The following is an 8,555-nucleotide window of genomic DNA, read 5'->3' as shown; positions in this document are numbered from 1 at the left end:
ACACCCCCAGATCAGTTCGCATATCGCAGTACGAACTGTTAGTTCGGACATGCATCGGATCGCAATGCGATGCAGGAATCCTGCGAATCCGCCGCGGGTTGTGTGAACACCCATGCGATCCAATTCTGGTGTGGACCAAAAAAAGGGTCCTGTGCAACTTTGGTCCTATGCGCAATGCGAATTCCGGCATGCAATCTGTATGGCTGAGTTTGCAACGCACAGACATCGCATGTGATTTGCAGAGCAGTGCGCTCCGAATCACACGCAATGTCTGACATCACATATGTGTGAACCGGCACTTACTAAAGGCAAGTAGACTGTACATTTTACAAAGTGCAGTTGCTCTAGCATAATCCTATGTTAAACTTATTGCAATCAAAACTTGTGTGCTATTAGTATCACTTCTGAGAAACGATTGGAAGTGCAGAACGTAGAAAAAGCTAAACTGCTGCTTTCTCCAACTGCTGAGCTTAGGGAGAATTTTATACTACATCTGTTAGTAATCAATCCCAACCCTTCAGCCTGTAACATAACCTAAACTGCATGTCATTTCTGTTTTACTTATTTTCTAATGCTAGGGCTGTAATTCACAAAGGCCATATGTCCCTCTATCTCAGCAAACTGTGGTCACTTTAAGGATCTGATCGGTTTAACAGGCTAATCTGGAAAAAAAACAAATATGCCTGAAATATTTCCGAGAACTTTAGTGGCATGGAAATGTATTCCCCCTCCAAGAGCCCTCCCTGTAGACCCAGCAGAATTCCTGTATGTTGTTTATGTTGCTCAGCAGACAAAGGTTAACCATAGACATGAGATTATCATTACCCATTCTAAACAAGAGGGTTACACACACTGTGACCTCTGCAGGGACCCCCTGGCCCAAAATTCATGGTGTGAAGTTTATCGTCCCAGACAGATTTTACTGTTTATATGACTTCCCTGAGATAGGGAAGCATCTACAGTTACAGTACAGAGCAATTGTGTGGTTGTTGGCTCTTCCAACGCCAATCTCATGTCTATGGGTAGCCCAAGAATTATTTCTTCTTCCAGCACCAATCTCATGTCTATGGGTAGCCCAAGAATTATTTCTTCTTCCAGCACCAATCTCATGTCTATGGGTAGCCCAAGAACTATTTCTTCTTCCGGCACCAATCTCATGTCTATGGGTAGTCCAAGAATTATTTCTTCTTCCAGCACCAATCTCATGTCTATGGGTAGCCCAAGAATGATTTCTTCTTCCGGCACCAATCTCATGTCTATGGGTAGCCCAAGAACTATTTCTTCTTCCGGCACCAATCTCATGTCTATGGGTAGCCCAAGAATTATTTCTTCTTCTTCCAGCACCAATCTCATGTCTATGGGTAGCCCAATAATTATTTCTTCTTCCAGCACCAATCTCATGTCTATGGGTAGTCCAAGAATTATTTCTTCTTCCAGCACCAATCTCATGTCTATGGGTAGCCCAAGAATTATTTCTTCTTCCAGCACCAATCTCATGTCTATGGGTAGTCCAAGAATTATTTCTTCTTCCAGCACCAATCTCATGTCTATGGGTAGTCCAAGAATTATTTCTTCTTCTTCCAGCACCAATCTCATGTCTATGGGTAGCCCAATAATTATTTCTTCTTCCAGCACCAATCTCATGTCTATGGGTAGCCCAATAATTATTTCTTCTTCCAGCACCAATTTCATGTCTATGGGTAGCCCAAGAATTATTTCTTCTTCCGGCACCAATCTCATGTCTATGGGTAGCCCAAGAATTATTTCTTCTTCCAGCACCAATCTCATGTCTATGGGTAGCCCAAGAATTATTTCTTCTTCTTCCAGCACCAATCTCATGTCTATGGGTAGCCCAATAATTATTTCTTCTTCCAGCACCAATCTCATGTCTATGGGTAGTCCAAGAATTATTTCTTCTTCCAGCACCAATCTCATGTCTATGGGTAGCCCAAGAATTATTTCTTCCTCCAGCACCAATCTCATGTCTATGGGTAGCCCAAGAATTATTTCTTCTTCCAGCACCAATCTCATGTCTATGGGTAGCCCAATAATTATTTATTCTTTCAGCACCAATCTCATGTCTATGGGTAGTCCAATAATTATTTATTCTTCCAGCACAAATCTCATGTCTATGGGTAGCCCAAGAATTATTTTTTCCAACATAGTGGTAGCCATGATATCAAGTTAACCTTCTAGTTGGCACTGCAAGTAATTTTCCCAATAAGAAGAAAACAGACATGTATGAAAAATGTATCTAATCCTCTGACTTTAATGATGTGAAGGAATCATCTTTGAACACTTTTATTTTCTTAGAAAATTCTTTAGTCCCCGTTCACACTTGAGCTTAAAATATGTAGGCAATGTTGATTTTTTTTTTTGTGTTTTTGCTTCTTGGTTTTTTTTTATGTGTTTTAGAAGCAACATGTTGTACAGGAGCATCTTTAGGACAAGGTCACACGTTTTTGGCCATTTAGACTTTAGTAAAGGACCTCTTGAAAAAGGTGTGCAACGTCTGTTTTCGCACTTTTTTGCCCAGTAAAGCCTTGTACACACGCATCGAAATTCGGCAGGGAATTTTCGTCCAACGACCGATCTGCCGAATTTCGGCTTGTTGGTATGATGCTTCCGACAACCAACTCCGACTTTTCGGCCAAAAAAAATCTGGTTAGCAGGCTATAAAATTTTTGTCTGCCGTCAAAACACAGCCGATTTTCGTGCAGTCAGTACAGATTTCGACAGAGAAAAATCTAATGAGCAAGTCTGGGCATGCTCAGAGATGAAAGAACACAAAGAAAGCAAACCAACACATGACATAACTTCTGAAGTAGAATTTTGTCGGGCGAGAAAATTCGTGTGCTGTCTAGGCACATCCCAACCAACAAAACACCACTCTGGACAAAAGACGGACGATCGGTCGGCCGATAATCAGTGCGTGTGTACTAGGCTTTACTAGGCTCTTTATTTAAAGTCTATGGAGCCAAACTCACTAAATTCTGCCTAAAAAAAAAAAGCTCAAGTGCTTTTTCGAGTGCAAAGATTCAAGCTATATGTGTACAGATATAATTTAAACTATTGGATTCTAGATGTTGAGCATTGTTGTGCATACGGAAATGTGCAAAAAAACGCTCAGGTGTAAATGAGGTTTAAGTGATAACAAAATTCTTTAAGTGGGTGTTAATAGGAAACATATAGTGGGGTTGATTTACTAATACCAAAGAGTGCAAAATCTGGTGCAGCTCTGCATAGAAACCAATCAGCTTTAAGTTCTTTTGGTCAAAGCTTAATTAAACAGGCTGAAATTAGAAGCTGGTTGGTTTCTATGCACAGCTGCACCAGATTTTGCACTCTCCAGTTTTAGAAAAATAACCCCATAATGTCCTCCAATAAAACCCAATTTTTTGCTAAATGCCAAGCCTGTGATGTTTATATAAAGATCTTTGCTTTCAAACAAGTAGCATATGTTTCCATAACATTTCTTTTTTTTGTAACACTACAGCCATCTAACTAGGATCTACTATGTGTAAGCATTTCCAAACTCCATTAACGTCACCTTGCATGCATTATGAGATCAGTTCAATAAAACCCCACATTTGTGTCTTTATAGCTGAGTTACTAATGCATTGAAACCAAAACTACTACTTCTCCTGCCCTGTATGTTTCATTGGGTAAGTTATGCTAATAAAACATGACTAGGTATGAACAATAGAATTTATGGGATACTTACTTGGCAAGCTGCTCAGTTTGTGAATTCCCAACAGGCGGATGTATAGATATGTATATATACCATTAATAACAATGGAAGCCAAATCTTATAGCCAACGATGAAAGTTAAAAGCAGCACAGCCTTCCTCTTGTGTGTGACTGCAACAGCTGCAATTCTGCACTATGGCTATTGAACTAACTCCCGCCCACTGCTAGCACAGAGAAAGCAAACCCTGGGATGTTGCAAGATGCTTTAAGCCACAAGATTGGAAGTGGAGAGGAAGGAAGAGAAGGAGGGGGTAGAGTGGTAGCAGTCCTATCATAAGCCACACACCATTCATCATTTCTACACATGGCTTTATTAGACTTCCATGCTGAAAGCAAACTGTACAAGGCATATGGCATGTGTACATTGTGTTCATATTTGCTGCTGGCTGAAAGGAGACTTCTCACCAGTATCTTTATTACAGAGTAGAAAACCTTTACTATGAGAGCGCTGATCTCCGTGAAAATCATCCTGGCTTTATGGGAAAATTCCTTTTTATTATTAGCTTTTACATCCAGACAAATGTCTCTCTCTTAGATCACCTGCATATTTTGAATTTTTAACTATACAGTCCTACAACTATGATTAGTATGTAAACAGCAGTTAACTACTTTAGCCCCGGAAGATTTGGCTGCTCAATGACCAGGCCCTATTTTGCGATTCGGCATTGCGTGACTTTAACGGATAATTGCACAGTCGTGCGACGCTGTACCTAAACTAAATTGATGTCCTTTTTCCCCACAAACAGAGCTTTCTTTTGGTGGCATTTGATCACCTGTGTGATTTTTATTTTTTCCTCTATAAACAAAAAAAGAGCGACAATTTTGAAAAAAGAACAATATTTTACACATTTTTTTATATGAAATTCTCCAAAAAAAATGTAAAAATCAAAATTTTTTAACATTTTATGTCAATTTGTTTTCTGCTACATATTTTGGTAAAAAAAATCGCAATAAGCGTATTTTGATTGGTTTGCGCAAAAGTTATTGCGTTTACTAACTACGGGAAAGATTTATGTCATTTTTATTGTTTTTTTTTTTATTCGCGACCTGCGATTTTTTTGGCAGGACTGTGACATTGTGGCGGACAGATCGGACCCCTTACTGACATTTTTGAGACTTTTGGGGGTACCAGTGACATTACTACAGTAATCAGTGTTAAAAATATGCACTGTTACTGTAAAAAATGACACTGGCAGGGAAGGGGTTAACTGTACTGGTGATCAAGGGGTTAAATGTGTCCCTAGGGGTGTAATTCTAACTGTCAGGGGGCGTGGCCTGTGAAGTAATCACAGAAACATGCGATCCTATACAGCAGGATTACATAGCCTCTGTGATCACTTCAGGGAGAATGACAGACGGCTGTGTTTACATCAGCCGTTTGTCCTCTCTCTGCTGCGGGAGATCGCGAGTGGCCGGCGGCGATTAGAGCCGCCGGTCACACGCGCTGGCTCCCCAGCTAACGAGCGCCCCCTAGAGTCTCCTGAGCGAGATACATAGTACTACGTCACTTTGCCCAGGAGTGCCTGACTGCTGCAGTAAATGTGCGGTGGGTGGGGCGGAAGTGGTTAAAGAGGGAGTAGCAACAAGAAGCCCTGGAGAACAGTAGTCCACCAATAGGGTAACTTGGAAACAGAATTCTAGTTCCTGGAGCCCAGATGAGCCTCTGATTTCAGGAAAACCTATCAAACCCATTTCAAGAATGGGGAAATCACCATTTAGGCAGGGGGTGTAGATAAGCGGAAAGATATGGGGGTCCAACCCCACCCCCAAAAAGGCATCCATTTGCACTATAAAGCCCCAAGCAGCAGATGCTACAGATCTCCATTCTCTAAGAAAAAGTAGAAGAAGAAATGCTGGCTACTAATCCAGCCTTCTAGCCGCCCACTTTCCCAGCGGTGGCGGCAGCTGTGCAGGCAGGTCCCAACCCCCCCATTCTCATCCAATACCTGCAGTGTCTGTATAAAATGTATATTTTATGATGATTGCATTGAATTTTGTAAAGGTCCTCTGTTTAGATGATTGTCAGACTTCATCAAACATTTTTGCCCCATTTTTTTGCCCTTCCTTTCCTTTATTGATATACTAAATGGTCACTAGATGGTGCTCTATTTCTTCAGGTTGTTGTGGATTGATGGGCTACCATACGGACGCCTGGGACACCGTGGGGCAGATTATTTGGAAATACATGTCGTTGCCAGTGCTCTCTTCTGGCAGGTGTCCTATTTAGAACATTCTAGTGTGCAAACTGTTTCATCTTGAAATTGCAGTTTTTCAGGTCTATATGGTGACTGGTTGTCATTCATCTCCTGGCAGGACTTGGACTTCCAATATGGTGCCCACAGACTCATGGCATTTGTGCATGACGTCATGTCCGGTGCCATTTTGCGCATGCGCGGTGGGTCTATTTTGGCACTCACACCTCCGCCGGCACAATTTGATGCCGGGGAGGTGGGGGGAGACATTTAAGGGACCCAGGAATGACGCTAATTAGCCTTTGCATGCTCTGGAATAGGGAGGTCTTTTTTTGCCCCACAGGAGACATTAAGTAAGGTTACTTTGTTATGCTAAACAATTGTCCTGTTCAGATCATTAGCTGCTTTGAGAAATTAATCTCTCACCTTGATTTTTGCAGACTCCACAGGGGTTGAAGTGGCCACTTTGTAGCCCTAATCATCACTTATTTGGAGAAATCTTAAAGATCATATTTTGCTAGTAGAACATTAGGATTGATGGGAGTTCTGACAACCGCCCCTCTCATTTACAACTGCCCCACTTTTTTAAGGGTATGTATTGTCTTTGGTTCAATAGGCATGCACATTAGTTAAAACAATCCTTTGTCATGTTCCCTCTCAGGCATCCAATTCCTTTGGTGGTCTCTCCCAGTGGTATGCTGATATCTTCCTAACAACACCTAGGCTAAAAAAAATGTCTCCTTTATGTGCTTGATACACCTTATCGCTTGATGCATAGAAACTGGACTACTCTTTCCAGAGGACCCTATCCTATGTAAGCATCATTGTCTGTACACTTAGGACTCTTTCACACGGTCCGCCTCCGTAGGCGGATCCGTGTTGCTCAGCGGGGATCGATCCGCGATCCCCGCTGAGCCGGCGGATGACAGCTCCGTCTCCGCTTGCAGAGCGGAGAGGGAGGTGTCTCAGCCCCCGCTGCCCTCTATGGGGGATCGGATGAGAGCGGACCGCTTGTCTGCTCTCATCAGATCCGATCCGCTCCGATTACTGAACGGATGGAAAAATAGGGTTTCCATCCATCCAGATTTCACTGACAGGATCGGATGCGGATGGCAGCGGGTGTCAGCGGAGGTGTCTCCGCTGACAGCCGCTGCCCCATAGAGCTGCATGGAGGATCCGATCAGATCCGCCTAAAAAACTGACAGGCGGATCTGATCGGATCGCCCGTGTGAAAGAGCCCTTAATCTGTTGATGTAGATTTTGCACTGTTTCTTTTTGTACTTAATTGATATGTGTATTTTTTGCAGTGTTTCAATATGCAACATCCATAATTATCTCCTGAAGAAGCTATTTCATAGCGAAACATGTAGAGTGAATTGCAAAGACTGCACAATATATGTAACAATAATGTTTCTTTTATTGTTTATTGTTGAATATTTTTAACTTTGTATAAATAAAATTGAGTTTTTTTATAAAAAGATTTTTTCTCTTTTGTATAGCACCTAAATAATTCACTGTTTTCAGTAGCTTGTCTTTCTAATACTGTACATGTAAACTAACTGAATTACATTTAGTTTGATCAGGCACTGTGTGTCAAGGTCTTACCTGGCCCTCCTGTTGGCAGCCATCTTAGATATGTGCAGACTGTTGCCTCCTATAAACACTGATTGCATCATCACTTGCCTGCTGCCTTGGCGTCGCACAGTGATGATGCTGCACACCTGACTATATCTATCACCTGATGGGTTGCAGTCCTTGCCCTTGCGTTTGTGCTCCAAGGTGCATGTCTGCTAGCAGTCGTCTGTTCTCCGTGTTCCTCTGTGTATGACCTGGCTTGGCTGACGACTCTCCTGGCTCTCGACCCCGCATTGGCAGAAGACCCCGCATCAGTAGACTACCCGCTTCTAGACTCGACCCAGGCTTGGATAACAACCCGCTTCTGGACTTGACCCCGGCTTGGATGACTGCTCACTTCTGAACTTCACCCCGGCTTGTTCCTGCTCTCACTTCCTCACTCTTGCTTTGCGTTTATTGTGTTTGCTCCATTAAACTGTTTTATTTTACCTGCATCCCCGTATGGTCTGGTTTCCTGGCACCCTGACACTGTGGCAGAGAATTACTAAAACTGGTGCACACAGAATCTGGCGCAGCTGTGCATAGTAACCAATCAGCTTCTAGGTTTTATTGTCAACACTTAATTGAACAAGCTGAAGTTAGAAGTTGATTGGTTACTATGCACAGCTTCACCAGATTCTGTGTACACCAGTTTTAGTAAATCCCGCACTGTGTGTCAAAACAATAGTCATTTTTATTTAAAAAAAAATGCTTTTTTTTTACCTTCTTTTATTCTTTGTTACAAGTCAGTACTGCTGATACCCTGCAGCTGTTTTAAAGCAATTTCCTGTCTACATACATTATAGTACATACACTCCAGAAATAAACGCGAGGCATTCTAAGGATAGGTTTTCATGATGGAGACAACACTAGACCATGCCATTGTAATGTGTACTTATAAAGGCTTCTTGTAGTTTACCATGTGACAGTCAACGTGACAGTGTGGCAATCAAGAAGAACAACTGGGGAACAGGAGCAGAACAGTTGTTTCTCTTCAAC

Source organism: Pelophylax lessonae, assembly GCF_965119305.1.
Source record: "Pelophylax lessonae genome assembly, chromosome: 4".
NCBI lineage: Eukaryota > Metazoa > Chordata > Amphibia > Anura > Ranidae > Pelophylax > Pelophylax lessonae.
This window is presented reverse-complemented; position numbering follows the sequence as displayed.